We start from the raw sequence: 12,047 nt of genomic DNA, 5'->3' as shown, positions 1-12,047 counted from the left end.
GGTACGCAGTTACGTAACACGCGCTTAGGAACAAGGACTCGTTCCCACGTAGGCCCCGCCGCTAGGAGGCGCTGTTGGAGCCGCCAGGCCCTGTGGCCCGCGGGACGACCAGGCCTGAAGGAGGTTCGCAATCCAAGGCCGGGAGCGGCACCGGAGGAGGTCAAGGAGGTGGGCGGGGCGGAGAAGGGGCGAGGAGGGGCGAGCCGAGGGGCGGAGCTGCGGGGAGGAGGCGGGGCTGGGAGGAGCTGGGGGAGGAGTATCAGGGGCCGACCTGTGGTAAAGAGCTGGGGAGGAGGAGTTGCGGGAGGGGGAGGCGGAGCCTCGAGAAAGCGACAAGGGAGAAGCCGGGGCGGAGCTGTGAGGAAGCTTGGCGAGGAGGAGCTGTGGGAGGAGATGGGGAGAAGCAGGGCGGAGCTGCGAGGAAGGAGGCGGAGCTGCGGGGAAGGAACTTGGGTTGGAGGAGTTAAGGGAGGCGCCTGTGGGGCAGGTGTTTGAGGAGAGCTGGGTGAAGAGGCAGGCAGAGCCGGGGAGGAGCAGGGCGGGGCTTCCAGGAGGAGGAGCAGCTGAGGGAGGAGAAGGGTGGAGCTGCGGAGGAGTGGGGCGGAGCTGAGGAAACGCTGGGACGCAGTGGGCTGGAGCTGGGAGGAGCTGGGGGAGCAGTTTCTGGGACTGAGACGTGGGAAAGAACTGTGTGAGGAGGCGCTCCTGGAAGAGGCGGCAGAGCCGGGGAGGAGCAGGGCGGAGCTTTCAGGGGGAGGAGCAGCTGAGGGCGGAGCCGAGTGGAGCTGGGGAGGAGTGGAGCGGAGCTGACAGGGATGGAGCTGTGGGTCTTGGGAACCCATGGAGGGTGGGCGGGGACAGGCAGTGCCCTTTTGAGTCTCTTGACATAGGCGTCCAGTCCAGGCCGCAGCAGTCGGCCAGAGTCGCAGTGGCAGCCCCCAGCGTTGTCAGCGACCTCATCGGACCGTCGGAATGGACCTCAGACGACAGGGAGGCGGAGAGAGGGCGGAGCCTCTGGGCTGAGTCCTGCATCTCAGGGCTGAATGCTCAGGCCAGTTCCCCTCCTCCAGGCCGCCCTGGGACTGCTGGCCAAGTCCTGAGGTACAGTCTTGGTCTGGCCTTTCTGCAGGTGAGAAGGAAAATCCCCACACTGTTTCCTGCTGCTCCGCGGACCTGGGGTCCCACACAAAGCCAGCTTCCCTGTCAGAGCCCTTTTCTGTCCTCTTCCTCTCCCCTGGGGGCTCAAGCCACTCGATGCCACCCGCCTGGCTCTGCTCCTTTGGTTCCCTTACCGTCGCCCTCCCTCCCTGTTTCTTTGATGACCAAGTCCTGTGTCCCTGCCTCCCAAGTGACCGATCAGAATAAATGCTTCTCTTCCTGTCCCCACTGCCCCTTCCGGAGTTCAGGCCTCATGGCCGGGGCCTGTGCTATTACCTGAGCCCCCCACCGGCCTGGACGCCTCCTGTCTCTCCTCCTCCAGGGGCTGCTCCACACGTGTCTAACTGCACATGTGTCCTTGTCAGCCCCAGACTGAAAACCCTGCCAAGTCCTCTCTTGTTTAAGCTCCAACACCTCGGGGCCCAGGTAGGGCCTTCCAGTGGCCCCAGCTCTCCCTCCTGGCCACCCAACAGTCTAGGTCACTGGGCTGTCCCTGCACAGTGAGCGCACTTGCCCTACCCCGACTGGAGGCTTTGGCACGCGCGGTTCCACACCTGGAAGGCTGGCTCCTCTTGTCCTGACAAACGCCTGTCCTCCTTCCGGGCGCAACTGGAAGCTCCCCATCTCCGCCCGCCCCCCGGGCGCCAGGCACTCTTGTCTGGGAGTTCTGGTAATGCTGCGCCTTGCTGCTGCCATCCTTCCCTGGGCTTTTCCTCCTGGGTTGTAGCTGCTCTCCAAGAGTCCGTGGCCCGCTCAGCGGCGCTGGGTCCCTTGACGGCGAGGACAGTGTCTTACTCATTTCCCTAAGCTGGGTGCTCCGACACGGTGGGGTGGGTGCTTAGGAAACTTTGGGTCCGCAGAGGACTGCTTTGTCTTCCAGCGAGCTGCACCTGCTCTCTCCTTGCAGAAGCCCGAGGAAGCAGGGATGCTGGCCCTGAGGTGAGGGGGCGGAGGGTTGCCTTCATGGGATTTAGGCCTCCGGGCTGCGGGGGACCTTAACAGTCACCAGATCCAACTCAGCCCATGCCGGCATCCCCTCCTCGGCTTCTTGCGCCCATAGAATGGTTACCAGCTGTGTCCTGACACCCCAGAACCTCCTCCTAGCGGTTTCAAATCATGAGGGACGGTTCCCGGAACGCTGGGCTGCTGCTGGAGCTCCTCCCGAATCTTGCTTGAAGCAAGAGAACTTGCCCAGTGAGCCGGAGACGTTTGATATGTGGCTGCTGGTGGGGAACAGCTGTGATGGTGCTGCGTAAGGACCCCCTTTTCTGGCCCTCCCCTCTATGCTGAGAAGCAGGGTGCCCCAGGTCCCCGAGGAGGGGAACAGGAAAGGGAGGAGTGTGGTCTGATGTGGGGACAGTTGCAACGGTAGTGGCTGCCGGGCCGGTTCTCTGCCGGGTGTGTGGGCCCAGGAAGAGTGGCCTGGCCCTGTCGCAGGTGGGCGTGGGCTAGTATTCGGCTGTCCCTGTGAAAGGCACCCGACTGCAACTCAGTTTTGATTTTCCGTACAAGTCAGTGGGCGCCGATCCTTACTACAATCTGATGTCTGACTTCCCGGTGAGTTTCTTCACCTGCTCCTTCCCGTGTCCTCCACAAATGAAGTCCTGGAAGAGCGGGCCTCCTCCCCCTCCCTCTCTGGTCATCAGGGTGAGTCAGCCTTCCCTCCCAGACTGGGCCTCCCGGCCTCCCCCTGCTTGCGGATCCTGCTCCCTCCCTGCCACTGCCCCTGGACCGCACCCCACGGGACAGGAGCGAGTCCCCTCCTCAAGCTCTGCTTCTTCCCCAGATGCACCCAGTCTTCCCTGTTGGACGTCCTTGCTGTTTTTGCCATTGCCCTTTGGGGGTGACAGTGGCCCCGGGACATTGCCTGTTCTCTGGAGCTCAGGGCACCTGTTCAGAGTCACCTTCCCTTTCTGGTCCCTCCTCCCCAGGGCACCTGTAGAGCTCGGTGTCTCGGGGGCCCTTCTGAGCACCTGCCTTTGCAGTTTCCCCTCCTTCTCATCCCCAGTGACCTTGGTCCATCCTGCCCCCGGCTCAAGCCACCCCTGGGAACTCGCCACCGCTGTTCTGTCCTGCTCCTCTCCCTGGCTCCGCCATCCCTCTGTTTGCCCCAGAGGTCCTCCCAGCCGTCCTTTCTGCCCCCTGTGACTTCCCAGACCCCCGCCCCTTCTCTGTGCCGGGCACACGCCCCCCTTTTTCGCTGAGAGGCGCAAACCAGGCGCAGACCACGCCGCGGTAAGTGCCGCCCCACCGCACGCGCCTCTCGCAGGCCTGAGCGGGTTCCAGTTTGTTCCTGTGGCAGGTTTCGGGGCACCACAGGCCTGGGGCTGGCTGGGCCCAAATTCTCCGTTTCCCTCCTTCCCGGCAGGGCTGGTTTCCTCTGTGAAATGCCTTTTGCCTGTCTGTCTACTTTGCTGCTTGTCCTTTTTGTGCTGAGTTGTGGGGGGTCTTTTTGCAACCTGGGTGCTCATCCCGCCCTGGTTGTTTGTGTTTCAGATGCCTCCTCCTGCCCCTCGGAGGCTGGTTTCCTCCTGTCTTCGTAGGCCAGCTTTGGACTCAGTATTGGCCTAGAGGCTCCAAACTGTATGTGACCCCAAAGGTCAGGGAGTGTCCCGCCCCCCCCCCCAGGCCGCCACCCACCCCCAGGCCCGCCACCTGGGGTGAGGATCCCTGAGGGGGAGGTGCCCCGGTGTCCAGGGCTCTGCCCGTGAGAAAGGGCTCCTTCCTGTCTGTGTAAGTCAGTCGGTTACCGCCTGGCTTCAGTTCCATGCCCTGGACTCACGCGGGAGAAGCCCGGGGCAGCCGTGCAGCTGTAGGAAGACAGCAAGCCTTGTTTCTTCTGCCCCAACTCTCCTGGTTTACCTCCCGCCCCTCTGGCCCGTCTCTAATCTGCAGGCCCTGTCCCCGGCTTCCGCTGTGTCCCCTGGCAGCTCCAAGCTCCGGTTGGCCAAGGCCCTCTTCACACGGCCCAGATTGTGTGGTCCAGCCTGAGATCTGTACGTATTTCTGATTTTTGTCTTCATGACTCTCCAAGGCCTCGGGGAGAAGCTGCACCACAGGGGACCTGCCGATGTGGGCGGAGACATTGCCGCTGCTGGTCCCGTGGTGCCTGCACACGGACCCTGGCACACAGAGTGGGAGCCAGAGGCGTGTCTGGGCACTTCTGGCGCTGCCCCGCCCGCACTCATGTTACAGACCATTCTGCCACCTCCCACGGAGGCGGGAGATGCTCTTTCTGTGTCTCCATCACTCCTAAGCTCTCCTGACTTCGTGCTCCTTACCGTCCTCGGTCTCTGAGCAGAGAAGCCCCAACCCGGGTGCCAGGCCCTCCACAGCCGGACGAGGGGCTTCCTGACACCATGCTGCGGCCAAGCAAACGGGCCCAGCTTACTTGTTTGCTAGATTCAGTTGGGGTGGGGGTCTGGAGCACGAGTTGCCGTCCCCTAACCGTGGTTGCAGGGCTTGCACGAGCAGACTGATGTGCTCTGGGCAGAGGACCCGTTCAGCCACCTCTTGAGTGTATCTGTGTACTCGCCATGGGGACTTTGCAAAGTGCAGAAAGGATGTGAAGAGTCAGGACCAAAGACGCTCATAAGGCATCGCCCGGAGGCAGAAGCGTTCACAGTTGGGGCATATTTCCCCGTTCTTTTTCTCGGCATTTTCCCTTTACTCACTTGAGTTCATGCAGTGTTAACGTTCTCTCTTACGTTTTTTCACTTGGCATCAACTGTTATCCCAAGTTCTGAAAGGTTCCTCAGAAGACATCTGACTAACCCCACACTTCATTCTGGAGGATGTTGGATTCCAGGCTCTCTTGCTCAAGACCACGTGACACATCCTCGGGAATGGCCCAGCGTCCCTCAGACAAGTGACACCCGCTGCTCAGAACCTCCAGCACGGGTCCTGGGGTGGCTGCAGAGACAGAGTTGATTGAGTCTCCCATACCTGTGTTGAGTTGGGCCCTGTGTCCAACGGCCTCGAACTATCTGGTTGTCCCATTTCCCAGTGTTGGGTCGCCCGGTGCAGAGCCCGAGGTCCCTTTGGGAAGGGCTGGGGGGTCATTCCTGTGTCTCCTGCCACAGTACTGTAATGTCCTTCCCCCGTGGACCCGGCCACCTCCCTAGTCGGTTCCAGGTCTGAAAACTGGCTCAGGGGCAGAGCCTGGGCAAGGGATCACAATTCATTTATTGGGGTGACTGCCCTCAGCCTCCCACTGTCCGTTCTTGCTCTTTTGAGTATCCGTTCTGGGCTGTGCCTTGGTTGGTTGCTCCTCCCTCGAGCCCCCAGGAGGCCGTGTTGTCCTGGCCACCTCCCCTGCTCTGTGGGTCAGGTCTCCTGGTCACTGGTGTCCATCATCATAGCCCCTGGCTTCTGGCCGCTCAGTGTCACCTGGAGACCCCTGCTGCAGTTCCTGCGGGGCAGGGGCCATCCCTTTCCTCCCTGACCCGGGCCAGCACCCCCACCTGTGCTGTGCGGTGGAGGCCTGGCATGCGGGTGACCACCTGTTCCCGGTCTTCCCGGTGTCTCCTGGATGTAGCGCTGCAGGGCCCGCAGCAAACCGGGGCAGCTGGTCACCCCGTCTCCTGGGACGCAGGGCCCCTGTGGGGGAAGACGCGGGTCCTGTTTTGCTCCCTTGGGGGTGAGGTGGGTGCACGAGCTCCGTGGGGGGTGGACTGCTACTTCCGGCGCAGGAGTTTCAGAGACACTGGGGAGTCAGGTCTTCCGGGACCTTCTCCTAGGCTCCCTGTCCCTTGTGTCAGGGGTTCAGGCTTTCCCAGGCAGCTTCTGCTGCTGGCCTGACGGTCCTGCCTTGGTCGAGCGTTCAGCCGTCTTTGAGGTTCGGCCCCTTCTGTCAATCGTGGGTTGGACATATGGCTGCTGCCTGAGACGGGGCTGCTCTGTAAGCTATGGAGGAGACTCTGGGGCACCCTTGGTTCCCGCCGTATCCTTGCCCCTCAGCTGCTCGTCCCTCTGCGATCGGCACAGCAGAGACGTCGCTGTCTGTTCCCGGCACATTCCCCACATCTGGGCCTTCTCACCTGCCGGGACATTCCTCTCCACCTGCCAGCCCAGCAAGTGTTCTGACGTGGAAGTTCTAGCAGCTGGGCTGTGACCTTGTGCCCAGGCCTCTCTGCACACCGCCTCCCCCCAGGATGGGGGTCCTCATGACCAGTGGGGCGGGGGTGACAGTCCCTCACCAAGACCCCATCTCCCCACCTGTTCTTTGGACCCCTCCAGAACCAAGCATCTCAGGCTGGGCCCTTCGGGAAGCTGGTCCTCGGAGGGAGTTAGGATGCCAGCGGCTCGCTGGGGACCTGCATCCACTGAGGGGGCAGGGTGGGCAGGGTGTCCCTTCAGCCTGCGGTGTCCACCTGACATTTCCTGTCAGCCCGTGCGGGAGCTGCAGAGCACGGGTGGGCATTAGAGGCCCCCGCAGTGGGCCCAGTGGTCAGGCCCTCGCAGTGCCCGAGGCCTTGCAATGCAGACGGACCGACCGGGAGAACCAACACCCAGAGTCGGTGCCCGAGGCGTGGCTGCGTGCTAAGCGGAGCGCACAGGGCTCTAGCCACCTCTGCCGGGCGCAACGGCGCTCTGCCCTGCGGCCTGCCTGGAGGGAGGTGCTCTGGCCTCTGGGGCATCAGACAACCGCTGGGTTGGGAAGGGCTTTTGCTGCCAGCCATCTGTGAGCGTGGGTGTGAATGCAGCCTGATGGGAGAGGGCAGATCTGGGCACCAAACTTCATAATGCAAAGCACACTGAAGTCCGCGGATGCCGGTCCTGTAAGAGGCTTCTTGATGGTGCAGTTCACAGGTGTTCACTCACCTCTGCATCGCTCAGGGCTAGGGGGTGTGGGGCCACCTTCCAGGAGACCTGTAAACCACAGTCTGAAACGAGACCGAATAAGGTTTGGTGAACGTGAAGAGTGGGGAACTGCTGACAGAGCAAGGGGCTGCGGAAGGCCTCAGAGATGAGGGCCGTTTGAGTGGGTTTTGAAGTAAAAAGTGTCTCCTTAGCTGGGAGATGGGAGAAGGACCAGACACACTCAGGGAACTGAGACAAGATGTTTGTGGAACATGCCCATGGGAGATGTGGCTGGGAAACTAGATTGGGTCCAACTCAGAGACCACTCTATAGAGGCAAACTTCTCTTCCCTGAGAAGAATTCGATGATTCACTCATTTGGTTAGTGATTTGACAATCCTGAGTGTACCTACCACTGGCCAGGCAGCAGGTAGACCAGAGGGGTGCATGGGTGAGTCAGATGTAGCCCTGTGTGTCCCAGAAACTGCCTTCCTTGTCCTTGCTGAGCTGCGCATATGCGTCCCACTCTGGAGGCCGCCTCATTCTCCTGGCTTGTGATGAGGTTTCCAATTCTCCTTCCTGACTTTAGAAGGAATTTTGGAGAGATGACGTTAGGTCTTTATCTTTTGAGGATTACTGCTGGGGTGGGGGTGAGGGTGAGGGCTGGCTCCCACCAGAACATAGATTTGCCCCCTGTGGCACCCTGAGTGGCCCAGATTGAGCAGAGTGGCTGCTATTGACAACCCAGGGAAGGAAGACATGGTGCGGATTTGCCCAGACCAACTCCCCGATGGCCGGAGCTGTGACAGCCTCCAGGACCAGGAGGGGTTTAGCAGTGTGGTTTCCCTCGCCTACTGCCTCTGGAGCTGCTGCCTTTGAAGGAGGCGGGTAGGCAGTGAAGAAAGACAATGCTGGAAGGTGGCCTTGGCATGTTGTATCGCCCAGCTTGAGTGTTCCCAAGATACTTGGAGAGGGCTTTAGGAAAGGGGCCAGCTTCGTGCCTGAAATGACACTAGCTAGCTAATTTGATGCTGCTTGCTCATTGTGCCATCTGCTGGCCAATTCATCCAACTTCACCTTTTTTTAAATTAAGGTATAGTTAATTTACAATGATGTGTTAGTTTCTTATATACAGCATAGTGATAAAGTTATACGTGTATATATTATATATATAATAAATATATTATATATGTAAAATCTTTCTCGTATTCTTTTTTGTTATGAATTATTACAAGATACTGAATGTAGTTCCCTGTGCTGTAAAATAGGACCTTGTTTATCTACTTTATATATAGTAGTTTGTATCTTGTAATCCCAAACTCCTAATTTATCCCTTTCCCCGTTCCCCTTTGGCAATCATAAGTTTGTTTTCTATGTCTGTGAGTATATTTTTGTTTTGTAAACAAGTTCAGCTGTCTCATTTTTTTAGATTCCACATATAAGTGATATCATATATTATTTGTCTTTGTCTTACTTAGTATGATCATCTCTAGTTCTATCCATGTTGCTGCAAATGGCATTATTTTATTCTTTTTTATGGCTGAGTAGTTTTCCATAATATATATATATATATATATATATATATATATATATATATATATATATATATATATATATATATATATATATATACACTTTTAATTAAAGGTGATCGGTGATGAGAGCACCCATGGCAGAAAGCTCCATGCACTATGAGTGTAAAAATGAGGCCATAAAACTAATATGTCGATATATTGTAGAGTATTTCTTCTTTTCCTCCTCTGACCATCCCTGCCTTCTTGATCTTTCTAACTTTCCCAAGTCAGAGAGATGTCAGATACATAACAATGGATATTAAGATAGATTCCTAATGCTCACTACCACAAGGTTATAGCAACCGAGTTTGCATTTTCCACGCATAGGGCTTATCCCTAGGCACTGGCATGGGAGCTCAGTGTTTGTGTTCCATGGATCTGCGAGGGTGGATGTGCTCCCTTTCTTGAGTGGCTGTGTGTCCAGTTAGCTCACAGGCTGGGTCAATGTATATGGCACACAGAGGGGCTGTGGGCTGTGTGCTCAAGAAGGGGTGGAATGAGGGGGTCTAGAGCCTGGACTTTGGGACCCAGGATGTGGGTTTGGAGTCAGCTCTTCTCCTCCTGTGTGGCCTTGGCATTTATTATGTGTGTGTTGTCTGTCCTCTCCCGAAAACCAGGTGGCACAAAATGCTGCTCACCTCCCAGGGCTTTGCCAGGGCTCAGCTTTGCACATCCTATCCTCTCCTGGTGGGGCCCAGGCTCTCAGTCTTTGCTTCTACTTTTGCAGGTTGGAAGCTATCCAATCAGCACTGACTAGGAAGCTTTTTCTTGATTCCCAGGCTTTGTAAATTTCAGAGTTCTGTAACCGAGATCAAGGGATTTTGAGGCAATCTTGGTAAAATTCCCTTATGCTCTTTGAAAGATCTCAGTTGTGTCATGTACACAATTAGATAAGTGGTCTAGAATAGTGCTTCTCAAACCTTTGTGGCCATGGAATATCTTGGTCTGGCTGGAGTTTCAACCTCCCAAGCAGATCAGAGGCAGGCTGCCCGCCTAAAGTAAAACCCGGTCCCCACTCCCCTCCTTCTTCCCAATCTCTTCCTTGCCCATTCCTCATAGAGGCTCATGAAGCCTGCCACAAGACATAGTTTGAAAACCAGGGATCTAGGTCTCCAACCTTAAGGTGCATTCAAATCCCTCAGTGATCTTGTCAAATGCAGCTCCTGATTCAGAAGTTTCAGGGTGGACCTGAGATTCTGTACTTCTAACCAGATCCCAGTTGATGCCTAAGTGACTGGTCCATGGATAGCCTTTTGAAGAGCAAGGGTCTGATCACAGAATGCCTTTTAACTTTCTCATCCTTTAATTTTGAGTTCTTTACTTACTGATACTGTGATTATATCATACATTGAACATTTGTGTAAAATGAATGTTTCTACTGAGGGCAAAATCCTCAATTCTGCACATGTGGAAACTGACCTTCTGGGATATGAAGGAGACAGCAAGTATTTGTTCCAACTCTGAGTATCTGGCATCTGTAAAATATTTTGTAAAGAGCACAATTTGGGTTAAGAAGCTATTGAATTATCCATGCAATTAAGGGGGGTTCCACTTTGGTTCGGCTGCAGTCTGAATCATAAGGAGGTCTAATTTTGAGAGTTAGTGGACACTTTTCTAAGGGAACTTCTGGCAGAAACAAGTGACCTGCTTTCAAACCCTGGCCAAGGCCTGTCTCCACCACGTTCTAAGTGAGAGTTTAGAATTGTGGACAACTGTCAGTGTGTCTGGGATCGGTGTGCTTTCTTGATAATCTTAATGATGTGGTAGCTAGAAAGAAGCCTTCATGTAAATGGCCTCCATCCTTTCTATCCAACTTTGGGTTGAGTGTCCCAAGTTCATTGTTGGTAGAGTGCTCTCCCTTCTGCACTCTTTGCTGGGATGTGTCTCAGAAGACCAACTGCTTTGACAGACTATAGGGCTTTGCTTGTCAGTCTTTTTCTGTTTCTGTTCAGGAATTTCATGGCTAAGGTGGGGGGCCCATTCTAGCAAGGAGACAAAGAACTCAGTTGCTAGAGTAGCCAGTGTGTTTAAGTGTCATGTGTCCTACGTGGAATATGGCAGAAGAGTGGCAGGTCCTTTGTGGCTTTGCCCAGCCCATCATTAAGAAGGATGAAAGTTTTCCCATGGAGGCAGAGGTGGCATGTGCATCTGTGAAAGCGAGGAAAGACTGAATGCCAGGTAGGCTGGTTCAGAACACAGAAGTGTTCCTTTTGTGCTCAATTGATGAGAACAGTCTAGTAGATGTGTGTTCCAAGGGCTCGTCAATGGGCTTCTTTAGCATCAGGCATGTGGGAAACACAGAAGGAGTGTGCCCAATGTTCCCCTCCTCTGAAAGCTGACAGTCTGGTGACTGGTCTTTCAATAACTGTCAGTGGCTATTGGTGGCCCTCATTCCTTCTTTCATTCCTTGATCCCTTCACTCTCTTGTACCAGGCACTGGGTCTACAAAGATGGAGAAGACAGGCAACTTGCTCACAGACTCACAGACAGGTGGAAAGTGCAAGGGGCCTCAAGAAAGGCACAGCGCCTAAGTTCTGGAATCTCCAAGAAGGGAGGCATAGCTTCTGGCTAGAGATGGTGAGGCTGGAGCCCAGTGTTGGAGGAGGCCTGATAAAGAATGCACTGCCTTCCCATCACTTCCCCAGAACGTTCAGTTCCCCACAGGTGCATCTAGAGGGTCTGTGTATGAGCCTTCCTCGGATACCTGTTACAAAGCACAAGAATCTCTTTTCCCAGCCACCCCCTCCCACTCAGTTCCCCTCCCCAACCCCTGGTACCAAATCAGCAGCGAGAAGTAGAGCCACAGATAGACTCTTTAAGGAGAAGTTTCTGGAAGACTATCCCTTTCTTCTGGTGTTTCCTGGGCTCTCTTAAAGCTGGGACCTTTGCTCACAGGACACAAGCAGATTTCTAACCCCTCTCCGGCCCCCTTGGGCCTTCCCTGTAGCATAACCACTCTTCCTAAAACACAGCTTTGCCCAGGGCAGCCCCCGGCTCCCAAAGGTTGGCATTCAAGTGCCTGAACCTCTCTGGCCTCAGTTTCCCCATCAGTCAAACAAGGACAATGAAAACGGTCCTCAACCCACTGCTTTTATGACTATGAGCACTGAATGGGCCCGGGCTCAGCCATCACTCTGTATGCCTCATGAGGCTGTAATCCTCACACAGCCTTCCTCAAGGCAGCCCTCCCTGGCCTCCTTGGTTGTGGCCACACCTTCTACCCCCAAGCCCTTCTTCCTGACAACCTTCCAGAACCCTGTCTATAGTACTCTTTCTGTGCAAGGTCACCTTGGGCAGTTTTTGTTGTGTGTAAATACGTGTGTGCCTTGTTACCCCAGCTAGACTGGAATCCCTCTGAGGGTAACGACCCTGGTCACCTTTGTGCTGTCCCCAGAGCCTGCCTCTGCCGGAGGAGACACTGACTAGATGCTGACTGCTGATGGCGATAAACTGTCCAGTTCATCTCGCATTCGTCGGCTCTCTGCCAGTCTGGACTTGGCAGATGGATGAGACA

The 12,047-nt window shown here is 55.7% G+C and overlaps 1 long non-coding RNA gene across 7 annotated transcripts; it reads left to right on the top strand.

Moving 5' to 3' along the window:
- The first annotated feature begins 137 nt into the window (after nucleotides 1-137).
- On the top strand, nucleotides 138-5,359 carry LOC106729145. Of its 7 annotated transcripts, none has more exons than XR_004318203.1 (6): nucleotides 138-168; nucleotides 1,071-2,097; nucleotides 2,219-2,410; nucleotides 2,671-2,805; nucleotides 3,655-3,757; nucleotides 4,054-5,359. It is a non-coding gene; the product is annotated as an uncharacterized LOC106729145 (long non-coding RNA). The 7 variants fall into 7 exon arrangements; XR_004318204.1 differs by lacking the exon at nucleotides 138-168 and adding an exon at nucleotides 212-689; XR_004318205.1 differs by lacking the exon at nucleotides 138-168 and having other exon boundaries at nucleotides 220-1,828; nucleotides 2,039-2,097.
- The last annotated feature ends 6,688 nt before the right edge of the window (nucleotides 5,360-12,047 follow it).

Source organism: Camelus ferus, chromosome X, assembly GCF_009834535.1.
Source record: "Camelus ferus isolate YT-003-E chromosome X, BCGSAC_Cfer_1.0, whole genome shotgun sequence".
Taxonomy (NCBI): domain Eukaryota; kingdom Metazoa; phylum Chordata; class Mammalia; order Artiodactyla; family Camelidae; genus Camelus; species Camelus ferus.
This window is presented reverse-complemented; position numbering and strand designations above follow the sequence as displayed.